The 23,785-nt window shown below is 44.6% G+C and overlaps 1 pseudogene across 1 annotated transcript in view; it reads left to right on the top strand.

The window, feature by feature from the left end:
• The first annotated feature begins 18,730 nt into the window (after positions 1–18,730).
• The window catches only part of LOC308635305 (integrin alpha-V-like), a 77,437-nt pseudogene continuing 72,382 nt past the window's right edge, over positions 18,731–23,785 (top strand). Inside the window, exon 1 of the transcript in view lies at positions 18,731–18,863. The product of the transcript in view is annotated as an integrin alpha-V-like (transcript). The remainder of the gene's footprint in view (positions 18,864–23,785) is intronic.

The following is a 23,785-nucleotide window of genomic DNA, read 5'->3' as shown; positions in this document are numbered from 1 at the left end:
TAAAATTGTATCTCATAAAATAAAATCTGTAATAGGACTAGTCCAATATTATTGTTCTAGCCAACTGAACTCTCTAACAGTTTACTAACTTGAAACTCAACTTTTCCTTAAGTTGATGAATGTTGACTTGTTCATTCTCTCCCAAATAAATTACTTTCTTTAAACATCATTTCAAAATCTGTTTTACTTCTTTTAAATAACCTTCTAATGCCACCCTAATGATTATATTTGGATAAAATTCCAATCCTTCATACCTTTCTTGGTTAGCGTTTTAAGACATGAAAGGATCTTGGTTGAAATATGTGTGAGCATCAGTGTATAAATGTTTGCATATGATGTCACTCTTCTTTTGATGACTCAATGTAGAGTGAGTCAGTCCACCATATTTACCAAGTACTCTCCCTTTAAGGTTTCATAAGTTACAAGGGTGTGTTCTGGATGAAGAAATGTAAAAGACACATCCCCTACTCTCTCAAAGAACAAGATACACACATCATAACTCATACAAAGTCATGCATTGAATCATTGTGCTTTCACCTTATGTCCTCTTCCTAGCTCATGATTGGCATTGTCTCAGTAGTTATGAATTAAATAGGTTGGCAAGTACTCCTCCTTTCTCTTCCCTTTGTCATTTTATAATGTGTGTGTGTGTGTGTGTGTCTATGTATGTACACGTGTATCTTCTACACATGTCGAAGGAATGCCAGGACCAACCCACTCATCAGCTAGGTTTATTTTATGTTCATTAAAGAAAGTGAGGAGATTAAATCATAACGAACCCAAAGAGCTTTCTTTTCCTCCCCCTCTGACTTAACAAAGACCCAAGTTGAAAACTAAGAACTCTGATAGCTCTGTCAATGATTCCCACACACCTATTCTGTGAAAGGGGAGTTTTCAAAGTTCTTGACAAGGAGCACTGAACAAGAGTCTATGAATGTGTTTGGGGAAAAATAAATGTGGGGAGTTGAAACATATCTCCTGTTATTTGCAGGATATAAATGCAAAATATGCCCTGGGGATAAAGAAAGCAACACATAGAAATCAGATTGCTCTAATGCCATCCATCCCCAATTGTCATATGGCACATTCTAGAAATGATTTATATTATGCAAAATATAAATCAGGAAACTCAGACAGGTGGTTCTGTTGTCATATTAAATAAAAGGCTGTCAGAGTAGCAGGTGGATTTGGGGGGGAATATATTTTTCTTTGATCAGAGTTGACTAGTGAATGACATACTGAAAATGAATATTTCTTTAAGAACCATAGGCATAAAACTTTCCCACAGTGCCTCTCATTCTTCATAATATAACTTGCCAACAATACCACCTCCCTCTACAACCCTTGCCTTGATTGACTGTCTTCAGACTCTGCATACAATTTGCATGTTTGGGTAGGAGGAAGGAAATATGTTTCACAGACAATAATAATAATATAATTTCTGATTGAAGAAGAAGAAAAAATAGTTTAAAGCTCCAATTATCCTGTAGATTCTGGTTGAATTTAGGAGTATCATGAATAATGTTTCAATCTAAACCCAGGGAATTAAGCTGACTTGAAAGAACAAAGATACGCTGTGCTGCCTAATAGCCCCTTTTCAGATAGCTTCATTCATATTCCTTCTCTTTGGATCTGGAAGTAGATCATTAAGCCATGATGATCTACACCAGACAACAAGATTTACAGCCTGGCGTTTTTACTAGGAATTTTTAATCCTCTTCATTTATTCATATGTGTATGATCTCTTTAGTGTGTTGCTGCTCTGTGCAAGGCATTCTGCTAAGTGTTGTTGATGTGATGTGGCATTATGAAGAGTAGGCATTGCCTGTGTCTTTGTCAACATGGGCTAGAGAGCCTGAAGGGAAGGCAGCAGCAGAGAAAGTGATACGTCAAACTGAGACAAGGCACAATAACTAGGACATGTTCAGGTTGACAACCAAACACACTGAATATCCTCTGCATTGCAACTTGTGTTCAACAGCAGGAAAGGATATCATGGAGGCCCCTTCTTTTGGCAACTCTGTTTAAGGAAAACTAGAAAATGCAAGGAGGCACCTTCCTGATTGGAGGTCCCTAAGTGTGTTGGTGAGAGTTCTCCTACAACTGAAGTTAAGGTCCAGAATATAAATGGGTCTCCGTGCTGGAAGGCTGTGAGCAAGATTTCAATGTGCCTCATTCTTAGTGCTATTGAAAGATACTAATCATAACTAGCATGTTACTAAATATTGTTCATACATGTGAATCACAAATAACTTGTTTTGCAATGAGTCTTGCATTCCTCTACTGTATAGCTGCTAATATAGGCACATAGAAGGCTAACAAAAAACAAAACAACAACAATAAAAAAAACTTGCCATCTCTAGATTTAAATTAGCAGCAGCAGCCTGAAAGTTTTTTGTGTGATTAACTCTAATGAAAGAGAGAAAAAAAAAAAGATGAGGAGATGCATTATTCAAAAAATAGGATGCCCTGAGATTTTATTATGTAAAGATTATATTATTACTCCATTTCATTTCTTTTTATAAACAAGAAACTACATTAAAAAGAATCTCAGCTCTCCCTAGACATCTCTCTTGGCCAATGTGAAATATTTTCCTCACTGCATTCAAGAGAAGAGAGGGGACATTTAAAATGCAGTGTGATGTGACTTCCTATGCCTTTCCTCCTTGCATTATGTGATTTTGCTCATAACACTGCTGGTTTTTTTTGCAATTTCACATTAATATGAATGTGGGTAAGGCACTTTTAGCTTAACTCTTTTAGCTTCTGTTTGCAAATTTGGGACCATATTTGTTACACTATAACCTAAAAGGTTCCTCAGCTCATCAGATGCTTTCATTTTTCCTAGTTTTCTTGGCAAACTGTGTAGGCCTCTGAGTACCACCTCATCTTGCTTTCTCATAACAGATTCACACAAATCTTAGCTCACCCATCATCCCAGGTACATTTCTAGAAGCGAGTGGATACAAACAAGATAAATACATTTTAAAATTTGGAAGCAGATAAACTTATGTATCAATATTCTCAGATATGTTTTATACTATATATATATATATATATATATATATATATATATATATATATATAAATAATTCCCAGATATGTGTGTGTGTGTGTGTGTGTGTGTGTGTGTGTGTATGGATGAATACAAGTGACAATAAATGTTGGTGAGGAAATGGGAAAAAGGGTACACTCATACATTGCTGATGGGACTACAAATTGATGCAACTACACTGGACCAATTGAAGATTCCTTTAAAAACTAGGAATGTTAACACCATTTGACCCAGTTATCCCATTCCTTAGTATATATCCACAGGATAAAATCAGTCTACTATAGTTACATAGCTACATCAATGTTCACAGTAGCTCAATTCATAATAGCTAAGGTATGGAACCAACCTAGGTACCCATCAACGGATGAATGGATAAAGAAAATGTGTTATATATACACAATGGAATATTACTCAGCACAAAGAAGTATGATTTTATAACATTTGCTGGTAAATGAATGGATCTGGAGACTATCATACTAACTGAAATAAGCCAATCCCAAAAAACCAGAGGTTGAATATTCTAACATGGGGATGCTAACACACAATGGGTAGGTGGGGGTGGGCCATGAAAGTTCAGTGGATTAGACAAAGGAGAATGAAAGGCAGGGAGAAGGGATAGAAATAGGAAAGACAGTGGAATGAATCTGACATAACTTTCCTTGTACATGTGTGAATATACCACAGTGAATCTCGGCATCATGTACATCCACAAGACTGGGATTAAAATGCAATATATTCTGTGTTTGTACAAACACATCAAATAGGTTCTACTGCCATGTATAGCTTTAAAAAATGAATTTTTTAAGAAGAGAGAAAGAAAAAAGAGAAACGAAATTCCTTTTCCTAGCATGTTAAAGGAGTTGTGGATGGATGTGAACATTTTCTCAATCTGCCATATTATCACTTTTGGTTCAGCTCCTGTGACTATACCTTTATCAGAGATTTCCCCAGCAGACTTTCCCTTTCATCTCAACCCTCAGAACTAAGTCCCACTCCCAATTTCAAACTGACTCAAACAAGGAGAACAGCACTGTCACGCTGATTTGGGGGTGGTGTGAATGTTTGAGACCCACCACAGCAGTCCCTTCTGAGGTTTGGATGTGTTTGTCCTCCTAGGTCCATGTGTTGGGATCCTAAGGGGGGCAGTATTGAGAAGGGGTGGATCCTATAAAAGGTGAGGCCAAGAGGGAGGCCTAAGGTCATTGGGAGAGTGACCTCAGAAGCACACTCTGAGCACAGAAAAACCCTGATTTCTGTCTGGCTATCTGTCTGATGATGAGATTTCTTCTTCACTATGTCACATCAAGTCACAGGATGTTTAGGTGATAAGGAGAGAATGAGCTCTTCTCCTGACAATGGTCAACTTTCCATATAAGGCTAGAAAACGTGGTTACAAACACAGCACACTCCAAGTCATGGCATCAGATCTCTTGACACAAGGTCATCAAGATATGAACAATATAAAGATCCTTCCACTCAGACTCCATCCCCAGGTTCAAAAGCAGCAGTGTCCTCCAGCTGTTATACAGACCTGCTTCTATAGTGTCCTACCTTCAGTGTGACTGTCTAGTGGGTCATGCAATTCACTGCTGAAAACAAAGATGCTCTCCCGGATCCAACCATACAAAACAGAGACATAAACACAGGGTGGCTACAGAGTGGCTCTGACATTGCTCCTACCTCTGAGTCCATGCTGTGTGGACAGCATCTTCTTGCTCTGACTTCTGTTGCCAGGCTCTGACTGGGTTCTGTGCAATCGGAGGCCTTCCACAAGACAGTGAAATCAGAACAAAGCCTCTTCCACTTGGAGTTTCAGGAATCTATGCCTCTAATTTTGAAGCTCTTAAGCGATATCCACAGGATGTTCTAAAAGAACATAGAGTAAGTGTCAGTACATGGGTCTGGTTGAAGATTTTCTCAGGCAGCAGTGTATGAACACAGGGCTGGAGTGGTTGGAGGTGGCTGAAAAACAGCCAGAGATAGAGTTGCTGTTGGGACATGATCTATGGTGGACAAAGAAAGGTAAAGGCATGGATCAGGAGTGCATGAGAAGGAGAGCCTTGGCTTCTCCAGCTAAAGCCCTGCTAATCAACCTGGGATGGTGAATTTACCAATGGGTTAAAACATAATAAATGCACTGTACAATTCGATGGCAGCATCTTACCACTCCTCCTGCCTTGTGGAGTCCTGTCAACTCCCCGCTGTTCTCTTTCAATGTTTCATGATCATTCGTCTTCCTTGTATCTCCATCTGCTTCTATTGTATAAATCGTCTCCCTATGAGAGCTTTCATATTCTTGAAATAGGTGCTATGTCTTGTGCTCCCTTTGGCTGGATGGCCTGCACGCGACTCACTGCATTGCCTACAGCCCCAAAGCCCCAGATGCAGGTGCAGATCCCGCCGGCAGGGAGCCTACTGTCGGCCCTGATCCTCCGCAGCGCCCGCTCCCGCTGAGAGAGCTTGAGGCAGTACCTGGCGGGAGAGCGGCGCCACTCAGGTCGCGCTCTAGTGGTGCCCGGGCTGCCCCTGGCGTGGCGTCCGAGGGCCTGACGGTGCGCTCAGCCCGTGGCAGGCAGCTGTGCAAAAGCGGACGCGCTGATCCGCCCTTTCCGCGGCCGGCTGCAGCACGAAGTTGGCCGCCGCCCCCAGAACTTCGGTCGCCTCCAGCTTCCCGGGACGCGGCGCGGGCTCCAGGCCATCCTGAGGGCGGCAGGAGAGTTGCTTCTTGGAGGCGCCGTTCAGACCCACTGATGGTGGGGATGGCGCGCGGCGACTGTGACCAACTGACAGTTGGTCCCTGTGGTGCGGGCGGACGGGAGCCGGGTGCCGCGGCCCACCCAGGCCGGCCCACCGCCAGGGGGCGCTCTCAAGCTGGGTAGGGGCGGCGGTTGGGCGGTTGGGCGCGTGAGTGAGTGTGGCCCCACAGGTCCCTGGGATGGGCTTCCAGTGGGGAGGGGGGGAGAATCCCTGGAGCTGTGACAGTTGTGCCTGGAGGCAGAAGCACCAGAGGATCAATAATAACCCCTGGTTTGGCTGCCTTCCAGTTGATTCAGGCCACCTGTTGGGTCCTTGCTTCCTGAAGCTTTCCCTAACAATGCCAGCTCACACCTAAAGCTCCTTTGTCCATCTCTTCATTTTGTACTTAGGCTAACTCTTTGTCACTCTGTGTTTTATGTTTCTAAGTTGGATTATTCGCTTTCTACAGATAGATCATGAATGTCTCCAATGAGACCTTTAATATTTATTTTTCTCGAAACTCAGTTTTTATTTTTGACCTACCAGCAACCAAGAACTGAGCCTTTAACGTGTGCATTTTCTTCCTTAATTCAGCTAACGAAACAGTTATAGAACACCTACTGTGTGCATTCATTGTGCTTGGTGCTGTACTGGACACTTACCATGCCACTTGTGGTCTAGCAAACGACCTTAGTGCCCTTAACAGTTGCAGCGGTCAAGCAGAGTCCTCAGGGAAACCAAGACACCAGCAGGGACTGAATCATGGTCTAGTAGAATCAGCAGTTGGCACTGTGGTGGGACAAGCTTTTCATAGATGACATAGTCCCAAAGTTGTGGGCAAGAGTCCTATCAGGGATGCAGGAGTGGCAGCAACTGCCATAACCCATCCATACCAGGGATCCAGAGGGGTGACAACAGCTGGCTTGACTACCTGGCTGTGTGACAGGGTGATTGGTGACTGTCAGTGGAGCCTGTGGACCACTGTACCTGACTGTTGAACAGTTGGGAACATGTTGTGGCAGTGACCTAAACAGACACCCATCCCTCCCTTTCCCATCATTCCTGAGGAGCTGGGATTTATTCCCTGTATTTCAGGCCCTGTGGCCTCACCTCTCATCCTTATTCTACTTCCTCACTTTTGTCCTCTGAAGGGGGAGCATGTAGGTCACTGCAGTAAAGGGTCCTGCAGAGGTCACAGCCTGGTGGTGGTGGCAGTGATGTGGCAGTGGCAGTGAGGTGGCAGGAAGCAAGGACACCAGGCTCCCATGCCCTGTGTGGCCCCTAGGAGAGCATGTCCCTGTTCTGATCCACAGTAGAAGGAGGCAATGTGAGTGTCAAAGTCAGAATTATGTCTTTTCCAGTTTTTCCTCATTATCAAACACATTGATGCTGAACTCTCATTGTGTTTGGATATGCAATCACCAGGGACTTCAGCAAAACTCAAACACCAAATCATCAGTTGAAAAATGAAACAGTTTATCCAACCACATTCCATTTAGTCACCTCTAGGTCCACTCCTGGCACCATTCTCATTGCTCTCAGTCTGGGTTCCACGGAACCTTCTCATCATAGGACAAATCGTATTTGAATAAGTCCAGTATTAGGTGTTATAATTTCAAAATGAGGTGTCCACTAGAAGCTCACGTGTGAGACAATGAAAGAAAGTTTTGGTGTATACAGATTGGGATGTAAGAACCTTAACATAAACAGTTCCTTAATCCACCAATATGGATAAACTGAGGGGTAACTCTAGACAGGTAGAAGTTGGTTAGAAGAAGTAGGTGACTGAGGGCATGCCTTTGGGGCTTATACTTTGTGACTGGTGCTTGCTCTCTCTCCTACCCGGTGGCCATGTTCTGAACTGGATACTTCCACCACATACTTCTGCTATGATGTTATGCCTCATCTTGGGCCTGCCACCCGCTGTGCACATAGGTCGTTATTACCTTCTTGAACCTGATCAATCAAAAATGGAAAGAGCTCATCTCCTTCCAGCCTCCTGGCCTGTCATGAACATCCAGAGGCTTGGGAAGCATTGGGCTCTGCCTCCTGCAGCAAGAGGGCATGGGCTGAGTGACACACCCCCCTCAGATAGGAGAGAGCTCTCGGGGCCCCTGCCTCCACTACCCCCTTTCCTCTAGACCCAGGTCTCGCTCACATGTGAACTGGGTTCCCCAGAGTTTGCAGTGCATGAGTCTTGACTTGTTCAGCACTTCAGCGAGCTTCTGACCCTGGCCCCATCTCAGGCAGCTTGTGAAAGACCAAAGGACCAGCCATGGACCAGCTATAGCCAAACTGCTCTGCATCCCTATGACACTCCACACTGGAGCAATTCAGATGCACAGCGTGGTCCCTAGGGAATGGTGCCTCTTAACCACAGCAGCTCCTACTGGGCTGTGATTTGTGACTACACTGTGGCACCTTGCAAGGAAGACACACACAGGGTCAGCAGCACCTCACAGGATGAGAACCTCAACACCCACATCCTTTATCCTCAGAGCTCAGAGGCATCACAAGGTCATAGCCAGCCTGCCAGGCTGCATGTGAGAAAGGGGGCTCTTTGTGCACAGACCCACCCAGCAGAAGCCAGCCTGGCTTTCTATGGCTGTTTCTCAATGGGACCTGGGAATGGACCAAGGAGAACTTAGAGTCTGGTGGGGACACAGCCCATCCAGGAGGACAGGTTGTGTTGTGCCCTCTCATACCCTGATCCCTCCACCCACAGTGCCCCTTCCTGTAGAGAAGGCTGGCCTCACAACCATCACCAGCCAAGGGCAGAACTTCCAGAGTCACAGCAGTCTGGGGGAAGGTGGAAAAGGTAGGCAAGTCTGCCCCAAGTCCATGGCAACCTCTCTCGGCCTGCTCTAAATGTTCTCATTTCTTTCCTCAGAAAAGAATCCAGCAGTTTCTCCATTTTTGTCCTAAGAAACCATGGCTTCCTCACTCTGTCTCAGGACATCAGCGTTCAGAGCTCTATCCTGAGTCCTGGGCTAGCATCCCTCCTTCATCACTACGGAGATTTCACAAAAAAAAGTAGAGTTCTGTTCCTGGGCAGAGAGCTTGGAGATGTCCCTAATGTCAAGAATTGAGCCCCTCACATCCCAGCCCCCAGCCCAGGGGCACATCAAAATGTGTGAAGGAAAGACTGACCAACTGCCCTGAAATCTCAGCATTTCACACTCACCAAGCACAGGGGCAGGAGTGTCTTCCTGTTCAACACGGCAGGCTGACCACATGATAAACTTCCTTGTCCTCCCTCAAGATCTCATTGATGTAAGACTAAAGGTATGCAAAAGTAGAAAGCTCTTGACCAAAAGGAGCCCCCAGTGACAAAGAGAAAATTCCTTTCTGGATCAATAGAAACTGGTTTTGGAAGCAACACTCTGAACAATGCACTGCTGCTGAAGTGGGGGCCCTGCTCCAGGAGAGACTGTGGGTGCCATATCCCGATAACATGCAGACACTTGCACATGATCAGGTATTACACATGTCACTCGGGATGTATCTTGTTAACTTTACTCATCACCAATACCTATCCATGCAAAGTGTGGGAGCCTGAGGTGCTGCTTGTTCCTCTCTGAGGAGGGGATAGTCAACACCCGCACCACCCAAAACCCTGTCTTGACAGGTATAATGTCCTAATCTCCAGGGAAATGTGATGGCCCCTCACCCCCGGGGACTGCAGAGCACTCAACATGTGGCTACTGCCACTGAGGAACTAAAATTTTATTTAACTTTAGTTGATTCCAATTGTAATAGCCAAAGATAACTAGTGGCTGCTAAATTGGATAGTGCAGATGCTACAATACAATTAAATGGCACCTCTTACAGAGTGGACACAGCTGTCATGGTGGTAGTACTAGTGATGTTGGTAATAGTAACAAAGTAATGGCTCCAATCACTAACCTGTTTTTACCATAAAATCATCCCCCTAATCATGGTGAGGTGTTTTAAAACTAGTACCTTGTGGTGGTTGATGGTTTCTGAAGTGCAAGAATCTCACATTAGATTTCTTGCCTCCTCTTAAGTAGAAGTGAATGGGGTACTTGACATCACACTGCAGAGTCCATGGGACCCTTTTGCATATGGGACAACCCAGGCAGACCTGCTGTAGGCACAGTTTCAGCAGAGGGGGAGTTCAGAGAGGAACTGAACGGCTTCACTTGGCTTGAGCACATACATCTCCCAGGTCCCCAGCTGCTGGAGTCAGCCTAGGCAGGATGGCCCTGTGTCTACCCTCTGCCCTGGGCTCACCTGTTTTTTTTCTTAGTTGTGGATAGGTCTTTAACTTTTTTTATTTATAAATGGTGCTGAGAATGGAACACAAGGCCTCTGACATGCAAGGCAAATGTGCTATGGCTGAGCTACACTCCCAGCCAATGTGGCAACTTTTTAAAAAAAGTGTCAGAGATATAATTATATAGGAATATGTATACAGATATGTAAAAGTATTTTTAAGAAATAAAACACTAGAGGGACAGGGGATGTAGCTCAGCGGTAGAGTGCTCAACTGGTATAGGAGAGGCCCTGGGTTTGATCCTCAGCACCACCTCAAAATAAATCAATAAAATAAAGGCATTGTGTCCAAATACACTCCCTCAAAAAAACCTAGTAAAAATATATTTTATATATGCATGTAAAATGATTACAGTGGACCACTTCTTGGCAAAATTAAAAAATTAGCCACAGTACCAATGAATGACTCAATTAAATTGAAATTCTTGGACTAAAGGTAGGCGTGCCCTTTAAATTTTGGCATATTTTCTGAAACTTCTCTGCAGAAGAGGTATGACAATTTTGTATTGCAATTATCAGAACTTGAAAATTCCATTTTCCAACACTGTTAACATTAGATTTTCTCACTATCTTGATTCTTTGTATTTGATAGGCAAACACACACATGTACTTTATGTTTCCTTTGGATTCCTCTATTGTGATTTGGATTACTAAATTTTTGGTATGTCATCTTTTATAAACAGCAGATACTGGGTTTTACCACTTTTGTAGGCTCTTTGTTTCTCCCTATTGACTTGTAGGAGGTCCCTATGTTATAAGCTCTCGGAAGCAGGGCAGATACCCACAGAAACATCACCAAAAAACTGTTTTCTAGCAATTGGCCACAGTTTCGCCTCTTGCAGAGAGCTCTTTGCCAGCTTGACCTGAGAACTTCCTGTTATCTGGCCTCTCAAAACTTGCACCACCTCCCAATCACCTTGCCCTGTGGACCAAGCCTTGAACATAGGTTGCCTTGAGAATCTTCAACATCCCAACCACAGATACCCTTCACTGAGTGCAGTGAGTCATGTAAGCTCTGTTCCCAGGGGAGAGAAAGTCCATATCGCTGTGACAGTTTCCTATAAATAGGTGTCTGCAACTCTGCATATTTCAACATTCACTATTATGTGGTCAAATGTAAATCCTGGAGAAAGTTATGGGGATTTTGCGGAATGGTTTTCATTAACTCAGAAAGGAAAGACAGGAAATAAAAATAATTACTAAAATTTAATCATTTGTTAATAAATAATAAATCTAATTATTAAATAATTATTGAAGTTTCATAAAGGGAAGTATCGCGAAGTCTATAAAAAATGACTTCATTCCATAACTGCCTTTGAGAAGATGAAGAGTAGCGGTAGTATTTCTAGCACTAAGACAAATTCGCCACTGGGATGTAATTGAGAGAGGGCTTCTTTCCACTTGATATATTTTGTATGAATATTCACTGACCTGTGTTGTTTGGTTTTCTGGCATTCCCTCTTATTTGGATTCAGACTTGCCCAGGGCTACCCTGGAATAGGCCATATTCATGCCAGAAAGACAGATTACTAAACCCCAGTTAGGATATGTAAATGATACACATATCTTTCAGTTCATAAGATTCTCATTTTATCTGTAGACACTAAAAATTGTTGAACCATCTCTAGGAAATTTCCAGTTTCCAGGAAAGGAAGATGCAGTCCTTCCTCTCATTCTGTCTGTCTCCCTGGCTGTGGAGTCTGTATGTGTTCAGGGGATTTTCAGATATTTGACAAGGGCCCAAATTCCCATGATTGTTCAAAGCAAAGGCCTTATAGGAATTGTGCCCTGTTCTCATTAACCATGCAAGGATACTCCTAGGAAATTTGTATCAGCATAAAGGGACAGTTATGAAAAGAGTGTGAAGCAATAGATTCTTTATTCATTGGTAAATTTTTCTATGATTTTTATTCTCTTTTATATTAAGTGGAACTTACCTGAACTGTCAGTTAAAAATGAGAAACAATGCCACTAAAGCCTAGAGTAGTCAGCTCTTTGCTGCTCTGAGGACAAGATCTGATCAGAATGATTTAAGGGGAGGAAAAAAAGTTTCTTTGGGGGCTCACGCATTCAGAGGTCTCAGGCCATTGAGAGCAGACTCCATTCTTTGCAACCTCAGAAGAGGCTGAACATCATGGCAGGAGAGTGTGGCAGAGGGAAGTAGCTGGCATGATCATCAAGAAGCCGAGAAAGAGATTTCCACTTTCCACCTACAGGTACACAGCCCACAGCCTTGACCCCCAAGACAAACCTTCTCCACCTGAACCCCACCTGCCTTCAGTTACCAGCCAACTGATCCCAGCAGGTGAGGAGTTCACACATTGGGTGAAGGCTCTTGACACCCTATCAACTTCTACTATCCAAAGATTCAAAGGAATATTAACAAGAAGAGAAAACAGCCTCCTCCACCCAACACTACACAGCATGGTTGGAAAATATCCAACAGAACCACAAAAGGCTCTAAGGATGTATCCCAAGAGTTGTGACTGGATGAATATGTTACAAAGAAGCCACCTTTGTCAATACCTGCCATGGCCACTCAGTCAAATGAGAACAACTAAGATATTCCTGCACCATCTCTTCCTAATTTTCTCAAAGAAACATCAAATGGTACAAATGCTAAACAGAGGAAAGGGAGAAAAGGCAGATCCAAGGACCAGCTCTCTTTTGTCATCAACTCTGGGTGGCCCAGCTCCCATGGAATTTGACTTGCCTGCTGAACAACCAGTATTAGGCCACCTAATTTGATATTCAGCCAGGGCCTGCCTCAGAAAGGTACTACAGAGCAAATACAGGTGCAGGTTCTCCTTTGATTTCATGCCCTGGAACAATTGTGAGTATCCTTTCTTCCTCAAGAAGAGGCAGATAATAGCCCACCCTCAGTGGACAGCTAATCCTGGATACCTTATGTGGTAACAGTGAAAAAAAAAAAAAAAAAAGAAAAGAAGGACAACAAAAGGCTTACTGAACCTTGATCCCTTCAGATGATCCAATTTTCTGCAACCCATACAAGGGATCATGCCAAGGACGTGGACTTTGCAGATATTCACTGTCCCCAAACCTCTCAACATGCACTCCACTCCAAAATCCTCTCACCCTGGTTTGGATTCTTGTCAGGAAAATGCCTGAGTGTGTAAACCCATGCTGCCGGGAAATGACTGCAGAGCAGGGGAAAGTCCGGCACTCAGAGTGGAAGGAAGCCTCCAGCATCCATCCACTTCCAAGTCAAAGGCCTGGAGATTCTAGGCTCTGGCAGGAGATTGCACTTGTTTGTGTCCCCTGTGGGTCTCTCTGGGCCTTGCGCACCAGGGGTCCCACTTGGTGCTGCTATGCCCTCCTGGCAGCTCTCCAAATATCTTCCAGTGTCAGGGACAGGTGGACTGCCAGCGTATTGACGTTAGCGAGAACGGGTCAGCAGAGGAGCTTTCATTCCTGGCGGCATCCCAGGAAGATCCAACCCAAGCAGCAGCTCAGCGGTCATGTTAGGAGGGGAGACCTTGGCACGGAACCCCAAGAAGGCATGTTCTGTGCAACACATGCGGCCCCAACTTCTTCAGTCCCTGAAAGTGGAGCGTGGTTCTGCTGGTGGCCTGTCCAAAGTGCCCTCAGGGCAATCCTGCTCTTTCGAGTGCCCTGGACCCAGCAGCTGTCACTGACCTGCTGGCACGACCCTGCAGTACCGCTAGGCGGCGCCGTCCGCGGTTAGTCGCACCAGGCAGGCAGAGCGTCCTGCAATCTCTTATCCCAGAGCCAGCACTGGGGGCTCCACAGGTGCAGCGAACCTGGGAGGGCCGGAGGGCTGGTGAGCACCAGGAGGACGCAAGGATCATCCCAGGTAGCACCAGCTCCAGCAGCCTTGCTCTCCTGTCCTGTTCCTCCAGGGCCTGACTCCACTGACAGTTGGCCCAGTCAGAGAGCAGCTACTAGGGACAGCTGAGGGCAATTATGCATCCAAGGCAGCTTGGCAGGTTGGGGGAACATGGAGCTCAATAACATGCCACTAACTCTGGCTGCCCTTCTGTTCCTAGAAAACCAATCTAGGAGATTGAGATCGCTGCACCAGGGGCAGAATGTAGGTTAAGGGCAGGTGCAGGTGGGCCCCTTGTTTTCTAGGGAGGGCAGCAAGGGAGGGAGTCCCTGAACATGGGTGTCAGAGGGAAGGAACAAGAGAGCAAGGGAGCTTCCAGCGCACTGCACCATCTGCACCAGCCAGGCCCTACTATGGCGACAGCGGCTGTAGTACCTTCAGCAGCAGCTGCTGCTGCTGCTGCCAGGCACCAGGTCCAGTCCAGAAATCCTTTGGGCCCTACTGGCTAGATATTTCTGCAGAGGCAGAAATATCTAGCCAGTAGGCCTGAACTTGAGGGTTCTTCCTCTTGGCGTGCCTCTTGGCTCTAGACATAAAGCCCTCTGAGACAATGCAGGGGGTTCTTGGGGCAATCCCTGGATGAAGAGATTTCACCAGAGTGTCACAGCCCCTGCCAAAAAGATGCTTCACAAAGGTCTGTGGCATGAGCGCATCAAGTGACCTGTAGGAACCTTATTATCAGGCTCAACCAGGGCTTCCCGTCAATTTCACACATCAGCCTTGATAGAGGAGTGGAAATGTAGATGTTTCTAAAGTTGGATATTAAAAATGGGGAGATCAACATTTTTCTGTGGAGCCCTGAATCCAGAAAGGAGTCGGGGATGAGAGGATGGTATTTATCTCACAGACACTGAAAGAAGTCGGTATTGATTTGCCTCTGACAAATACCAGTAGCGTCATCAGCTTCAATATACCATCAGCAAGAAGTACGGGCAGAAGATTCTAAAGCAAAAATCGTAATAGACAAGACTTCAACTTCCACAGAATATAAGGCTCTTGCAAGTTCGGAGCCATTTCTTCTTGATTGCAGTGAACAGCAGATCACACATGTGCTAATGTTGCTTTTCTGAGAGAAGGTGGAAGAGGGAAGACTTTTCTGGCAGAATAGGACCTTCACCTAACTTCCAAATCAGAAAACAACCATTCTATGAGCCAGCTTTTCATCACTGGAATGAAATACCTGAGGCAACTGACATATAAAGACAAAATGTTTCTTTTTCTTATGATTCTGCATGTTCTAACCCAAGCACTAAGGATCCTTTGTGTTGCTCCTGTAGAAAGGGAGGCACAGCATGATGTAAGCACGTGGCAGAGCAAGCTGCTCTCCTCATGAGCTAGGAAGCCCTGGAGCACAGGCCGGGCCTACAGTCTCCTCTGGGGGAAAAGCACAGTGACCTGAGAACTTCCCATTACCCTGACCTCCCCAGACTTGCACTGCCTCCCAATCACACTGCCCTGTTAATCAAGCCTTTAACATATGTGCGTGGAGAGTCTTCAACATCCCAACCAAAGCTACCCTTCACTGAGTGCAGTTAATCATGAAGCCCTGTTCCTAGGGGAGAGAAAGTAAATATCATGGTGACAGTTTCCTACTCACAGGTGTCTTCAACTCTATGTACTTCAATAGTCACTATTATGTTGTCAAATGGAAATCCTGGAGAAAGTTCTGGAGATTTTTGTGAAATTCTTTTCGTGAACTCAGAAAAGAAAGATAGGACTTAAAAACAATTATTAAATTTAATCATTAATTAATAATTAAATGAACTTACTTATTCAATAGTTATTGAAGCTTCAAATAGAGAATTTCAGAGAAGACTATAAAAAATAAATGAATTCCACAACTGCCTTCATTAAGATGAAGAACAGCGGTAGTCCTTCTAGAACGAAGACAAGTTTGCAACTGTGATGCCATATGAAGAGGACTTCTTTTCACTTTATATGTTTTGTATTAATATTCACTATCCTGTGTTACTTTGTTACCTGGCATTCCCTCTTATTTGGATTCAGACTTGCCCAATGCTTCCCTAGAGTAGGAAATATTCATACCAGAAATACAAATCAATAAACTCCAGGAAGTACATGCAAAGGATCCACATATCTTTCAGTTCATAAGGTTTTCATTTTATCTACAGACATGAACAATCATTGAAATATCTCTATCAAAGTTCATCTTTCCAGGGAAGGAAGATGCAGTCCTTCCTGTGATTGTCTGTCTCCCTACCTGTGGAGTCTCTGTCTGTTTGGGGGATTTTCAAATATTTGACAAGGGCCAGAATTCCTTTGATTGTTCAAAGCCAAGTCATTTCTAAGTGTGCCCAGTTTTCAATAACCATATAATAATACTCCTAGGAAATTTGTACCATCATAAAGGGACAGTTATCAAAAGAGTGATAAGCAATAAAGACTTTCTTAATTGGTAAATTTTTGTATAATTTTTTTTATATAGTATCAAAGTGAGCTTACCAAAACTGGAAGTTAAAAATGAGTAACAATACAAGTGAAGCCTAGATTTGTCAGCTTTTTCGCTACAGTGAAGACCCAATCTGATCAGAATTATCTTAGGGGAGCAAAGTTTATTTGGGGGCTCATGAGTTCAGAGGTCTCAGTCCATAGAGAGCAGGCTCCATTCTTTGGAACCTAAGGTGAGACAGAATATCATGGCAGAAGAGTGTGGCAGAGGGAAGTAGCTGACAGGATGATCAAGAAGCAGAGAAAGAGATTTCTACTTTTTACTTACAGATAGATAGCCCAAAGCCTTGACCAAAAAGACAGACCTCCTCCAGGTCTGGAGGCACCCTGCTTGCCTTCAGTTAGCTTCCAACCGATCCAAACAGGTGAGTAATTCACAGATTGGGTTAAGGCTCTTGATGCCCAATTAACTTCTACTCTCCAAGGATTCAAAGAAGTATTTACCAGAAGAGAAAACAGCCTCTGAAACCCAACACAGCATGTTTGGAAAGTATAAAAAACAAAAACAAAAAAGACAATAAAAATGTATCCAAAGAGTTGTGACCAGATGAATAGCTTACAAATCAGCCACCTTTGTCAATACCTGCCATGGCTGCTCACTCAAATGAGAACAACTAAGATATCCCTGCACCAGCTCTTCCTCATTTTCTCAAAGAAACATCAAATGGTACAAATGCTAAACAGAGAAAAGGGAGAAAAGGCAGTGCCAAGGACCAGCTCTCTTTTTTCATCACCTCTAGCTTGCTCAGCTCACATGGAATTTGACTTCCATGCTGACAACTAGTATTAGGCCACCTAATTATACATTCAGCCAGGGAGCCTGCCTCAGAAAGGTACTATAGAACAAATTCGGGTGCAAGTTCTCCTTTGATTTCAGGCCTTGGAATAATTGTGAGCATCCTTTCTTCTTCAAGAATAGGCAGACTAACACCCCACCCTCGGTGGACAATTGTACCTGGACACAATATGTGGGAACAAAAAAGAAAGAAAAAAGAAAAGAACAGAAAAGACAAGAGAGAACGACAAAGAGGCTCATGAACTTTGATCCTCCAGATGCTCCGATTTTCAGCAACCCACACAAGGAATCATGGCAATGACTTGATTTCCAGACAGTCACTGTCCTCAAACATCTCAAACATCTTCTTCTGCCTATTCTTGAAGAAGAAAGGATGCTCACAATTATTGCAAGGCATGAACTCAATGCACTCCACTCAAAAATCCTCTCACCCTAGTTTCAATTCTTGTGAAGGAAGTGCCGAAGTATTTGAACAATACCCCCATGAAATGACTGCAGAGCACGGGGAAAGTCCGGCACACAGAAAGGAAGTGTCTCACATCCATCCACTTTGGAGTCAAAGGCCTGGAGATCCTAGGCTCTGGCAGAAGAGTGCACTGGTGTGTGTCCTCCATGGGACTTTCTGGGCTTTGCGTGCCAAGGGTCCCCCTTGGTGGCTGCTATGCCATCCTGGCTGCTCTCGACATACTTGCGGGTGTCACAGGACAGGCGGACTGACGGCCCAATGACGTCACCGTGTGCCAGTCATCCTAGGGGCTTCCTGACCTGGTGGCATCCCAGGAAGATCCAACACAAGCAGCAGCTCAGTGGTCACGTTAGGAGGGGAGACCTTAGGACCGAACCCCATGAGGGCATGTTCTTTTCAGCACAAGCGGCCCCAACTCCTTCAGCCCCTGCAAGTGCAGAGTGGTTCTGCTGGTGGCCTGTCTAATGTGCCCTCTGGGCACTCCTGCTCCTTCCAGGGCCCTGGACCCAGCTGTCACTAGCCTGCCAGCACCACCCGAAGTACCGCTAGGCGGCGCTGCCTGCAGTTGGTCGCACCAGGCAGGCCTAGTGCCAGAACACCCTGCCTCCTGGCACCAGCCCACTCTGGACTCTGCAGATGCAGCGAACCTGGGAGGGCTGGAGGGCTGGCGAGCACTAGGAGGATGCAAGGATCAACACAGCACCAGCACCAGCGGCATTGCCCTCCCATCCTGCTCCTCCAGGTCCTGGCCCCGCTGAAAGTTGGCCCAGTCAGCGAATTTGCCTGGGTTCCCAGCAGCCCTAGGGAGCAGCCACTGTGGACACATGAGGGCAGTGGAGCATCCAAAGCAGCTGGGCGGGTTATGGGAACTTTGAGCTCCACCACCTCCTTCCACCGGGTGCCCCTCCATTCCTAGAAAGCCAAATCTGGAGATCATTGCAACCTGGACAGAATGAAGGCTAAGGGCAGGTGGGTGGATCTGTTGCTTTTTAGTGAGGGCAGCAGGGAGAGAGTACCTGAACATGGGCGACAGAGGGAAGGAGCATGGGAGCTTCCAGCATGGTGCACCCTCTGCACCAGCCAGGCCCACTTTGGCGGCTGCAGCTGCTGCTGCTACTTTTGCTGCTGCCCGGCACCAAGTCCAGTCCAGAAATCCTCTGGGCCCAACTGTCCAATGGTCCCTTCCATTTACCCGCAGCTGCAGAGATATCTAGCCAGTTGGGATGAACCTGAGGCTTCCTCCTCTTGGCCTGACTCTAGTCTCTCAGACACAAAGCCCTCTGAGACAATTCCCCAGGTTCTTGGGGCAACCCCTGGAGGAAGACATTTCACTGGAGCCTCACAGCCCCTGCCACAATGATGCTCCAAAAAGTCTGTGGGATGAGTGAACCAAGTGCCTGATTGTAACCTGATAATCAGGCTCAACCAGTGCTGCCTGTCAATTTCACACATCAGCCTTGCTAGAGGAGTGGAAATGTAGAAGTTTCTAAAGTTGCATATTAGTAAAAGGGGGAGAGCTCAAAACTTTTCTGTGGAGCACTAAATCCAGAAAGGAGTTGGTAATGAGAGGATGGTGTTTATTTCACAGACACTGAAAGAAATGTAGCTGGTACTGATTTGCCTCTGACAAATAGCAGTAGCATCACCAGCTTCAAGATATCATAAGCAAGAAGCACAGGCGGAAGATTCTGAAGCAAAAAAAGAATGGAAAGAATTCAACTTCCATAGAACATAAGGCTCTTGCAGGTTCTGAGCCATCTCTTGCTGATTGCAGCACACAGTAGATCACACATGTGCTAATTTTGCTTTTCTAGTGGAAGACCTAAGAGGGAAGACTTTCCTGACAGAATAGAACCTTCCCCCAACTGTAAAATAATAAATCAACTGTTCTATTAGTCAGCTTCCCATGACTTTAATGAAATACCGGAGATAACTGGCATTTATAGACAAAATGTTGACTTTTCTTATGATTCTGGATGTTCTAACCCAAGAACTAAGGACTCCTGTTTTGCCCCTCTAGAAAGGGAATCACAAGGAGATTTAAGCACATGGCAGAGCAAGCTGCTCTCCTCATGGGCTAGGAAGCACTAGAGCACAGGCCCGGCCTACAATCTCCTCTGGGGAAATGCACTGTGACCTGAGAACTTCCCAATACCCTGACCTCTCAAAACTTGCACTGCCTCGCAATCACACTGCCCTGTGGACCAAGCCTTTAACATATGTGCCTTGAGATACTTCAACATCCCGACCACAGCTACCCTTCACTGAGTGTCATTGATTAATCACGAAGCCCTGTTCCTAGGGAAGAGAAAGTAAATCCCACTGTGACAGTTTTCTACTAGTAGGTGTCTTCAACTCTATGTATTTCAACATTCATTATTATGTTGTCAAATGGAAGTCCTGGAGAACGTTCTGGAGATTTTGTGAAATTGTTTTCATTAACTCAGAAAAGAGAAGAAAATAAATGTATTTGAAATGTGGAACAATAGTGTAACGTTATACTCTCAGTTGGAATCTGGCTCATTAAGCTTTTTGGTTTATAACAGAGTTCTTTGAAAATACTGTGGTATACTATCTGCAATTCTGATTTTCTCTATTAGTTTTTAGTTCTATCTACTTACTCCTCGTAAAAGTATGCGTAATTTCTTTTTTCAAATATCTGTGTTCTTCTAAGGATAGGTGTTCCTATACTCATTTAAAAGAATACAAACCCATAACCAAAGTAAAAATAACTTCAAAGACATAAGAATATTATTTTTGCTTCTAATTTTAATATTTCTTACTTTGTCCTTGATAAATGTTGACATGTGCCAAGGCATAACTGATCCAAGTATATTCTGAATTTTCATTAATAATAATGTTTATGAAATTATGGTCATACAATTGGTACTAATATGTAAACCATTTAATTTATTTGATATAGGAAAGACAGAAAATAAAAATAAATATTAAAGCTTCATATAGAGAAGACTATAAAAAATCAATGACTTCCATAATTGCCTTTTTAAGATGAAGAGTAAATGTCGTATTTATAGAAATAAAATAAATTTGTAACCAGGAGGCAATATGAAGGAGACTTCTTTATGAAAGGAAAGTGACCATAACACTCAGAGTAACCAAGATATCTTTATTGCAGCAGTGCAAAAGAGGAGATAAAGAGAGACAGAGAAAGAGTGGGGAAAGACAGAAGAAAGGGGGGAGAGCAATGAGAGAGAGAAAGAGAGAGAGAGAGAGAGAAGAGAAGAGGAGAGGAGAGGAGAGGAGAGGAGAGGAGAGGAGGAGAGAAAAGGAGAGAGTGAGAGGGAAAGTAAAAGCCAGAGAAGAAAGGGAGAGCAAGAGAGAGAGAGAGAGAGAGAGAGAGAGAGAGAGAGAGAAAGAGAGAGAGAGAGAGAGAGAGAGAGAGAGAGAGAGAGAGAGAGAGAGAACAAGAAAGTATGAGAGAGAGGCCCAGCAGGAGGGAGTTTTTATAGCCTAAATCTAATAATGTCTCTGGGTCTGCAAGCTGTCTTCTTGGCACAAGTTGGGGTTAAGTGTTCAGCCTTGAGTGGGGGGTTGAGTGCTCAGCTTTGAGTGGGGTTGAGTGTTCAGACTTGGACGCAAACAGGTGATAAAGGACCAGACAGAGGGGGGTTGGGGTGCATGGGTTATCCTGCAGCTAAGGTTTCTTCAGCCTGCCCTGCAGACAACTTAGTTTAGCCTGATCTGCACCTAAAATTCCTCCCTTTTTGTTTTTCTAGTTGACATGGGGGTGGTGTAATCATCTGGCTACTTCCTGCTTAATGACGGGAGGTGTGGGACCTAGGAGGGAAAGTGGAAAAATGTCCCGGGGACAGGCCTGGGAACACCAGGGCAGCTAGAAATAACATCCAGTGGCTATAGACAGTTATCTCAGAAGGGGAAAAGTCCATAAAGGTTCCTTGAAGCCATAGGTTGTCAACAGCATCAAACCTTTTCTGAGTGGAGGAGATCTTCAGTATCAGCCATTGGTCCCATCGTAGGGACTTTAGGAAGTATCAGAGGTGGCTTGGTTGAATCCAGTAATGTTAACGGTGACAGCCTGATTGCAGCCAGTGGAAGGGCAATCACCTTGACCCATAAACTGAGAGTGGGTGGTGTCATCCTGGTACCATGTTGCTTGGATGTTAAAGCACCATCTGTGGTTGGGATAGAAACTTGAATGAGATTAATGATTAGTAAAAAAGAAGAGAATTGGCAAAAAAATCTTGAGTTTGGTAGGTGTGGTGGGAGTCCAGAACTGAACATTTGGAACAGGTGCCTTTTTAAGGTGAGAGACATGTTACCAGGGGGAGTGGTCCAAAAGCTTGGTCATCATTGGAGTATGACCTATGATACGGGGTTCCATCCAGTGAGGTTCCAACAATTGAGGATGCAGTTCCCGAAGTAATACTGCGTCATCCAGTTGAAGAGCGTCCAATTCAGTTCCTGGTTGTGTTGGGATTGCAGCAATGAATGGCGCAAGAAGGCATCGGTCTGCATGTTCCTTTAGGAGTTTGTGTAGAAGTGTGAGATAGGACAGATAGGATACAAGAGGAGGAGGACTGATTGGAAAGTGTTAGGTAGTTAAGAAAGGGTACCTATAGAGTTGCTCAAAGGGACTAAGGCCTGAGGGAGCTCTGGGGGCTGCCTGAATTCAGGTGAGGGTCAATGGCAGGAGATTGGGCCAGGACAGCCTGAGTTCAATAGCATGTTTAATGAGATGATCCTTGAGAATGCTGTTAAGCCTCTCAACCTTACCCGAGGATTGGGGTTGGTGGGGGATGTGGAGCCTCCAAGTGATGTTGAGGCATTTGGAGAATAGTTGAAAAACCTGAGAAGTGAAGGCTGGACTGTTGTCTGACTGAATGGAGGCAGGAAGTTCAAACCTGGGAATGACCTCCTCAGTGAGGATGGAGGTGACAGTGTTAGCAATTTCCCTGGAGGTAGGGAAGGCTTATATCCAACCTGAAAAAAATATCAACCAAAGTAAGTAGGTAGTGAAGCTTTTTGTGCCTAGGCATGTGAGTGAAGTTGATCTACCAGTCTTCACCTGGGTGGTGGCTCCTCATCTGATGTGTGGGGAATTTAGGTTTGTTGCTTCTTTGTGGGGATGCTATAGAGCAGACAGAACAAGCAGAGTGGACCTGCCAAAGAGTAGTTCTCATTCCTAGGAAGTGAAAGAAGAGTTGTAAAATCTGAAAAATGGTATAGGGAGGGTTTTAGGTGGAGGCAGAGTCTCTGGAGCTGGAGGAGTTGGTCATGAGTCATAGGTCTCTGTCTTGGGCATCAGGGGCTGGTAGTCTTAAAGAAGTAGTTGATTGACTGACTGGTTGGTGAATTTGTGTATCTGATCTTTCAGGAACTTTTGTAGGCAATTTAACAGACATGGTCCTATTAAGAGAAACATAAAGAGGACAAATAGGGGTCCTGCAAGGGGAAGAAACCAAGGCCATACTTGACTGAACCTTTCCCTTGGAGACCATTGGCCTAGTTGCTGTCTCCTCTTTTCTAGCTGTTCTTGTCCTTCATTACTCCCAGGAAAGACTGTGTTTTGGCTTAACTATTTTTGGTAGGTGTTTAAGATCAAGCTGTCAAAATTGACTTTGTTTCTATCTATTGTTGAGAGTCAGCCTCAGCCGAGTTCCCATAAGGTTCACTTGTGGGGGAACTTGAGAGCAGCTTCTTAGTTCTGCTAGTGCCATTTACGCTAAGATGGGTCCAGATTTTGCTTGACAATGTGGCTTCCCTTGGAAGCATCAGGAATGTCTCCCGACTCCAATGATCCTTGTATTCATAGCAAGGGCACTAATTGGCTTTTCATTCTCCAGTGGTCTCATTAATCTCCCTGATCAGGAGGTTATGTGGCCCAGAATTGCAAAGCTCTTTAGAGAGTTCTCTGTTCCCTAGATTCAGACTGACTTAGAGGGTAAGAGCCAAATATTGGTTTCCTTGGCCATTTTAATTTAATTTTAAATTTAAGTTTTGATCTTAAACATCTAGCAAAGTCATTCTGACATATAGTAACATGGGAGGTAGAGCTTTATCTCACGTAAGGCGGGGCTATTTATAAATCTTAGGTAAAGTGTTCTAGTATTGAAGCTG

The sequence above is a fragment of the Spermophilus citellus genome (genome assembly GCF_964194105.1).
Source record: "Spermophilus citellus genome assembly, chromosome: 16".
Taxonomy (NCBI): domain Eukaryota; kingdom Metazoa; phylum Chordata; class Mammalia; order Rodentia; family Sciuridae; genus Spermophilus; species Spermophilus citellus.
The sequence above is the reverse complement of the archived record's forward strand: the minus strand, read 5'-3'. Positions and strand labels throughout refer to the sequence as shown.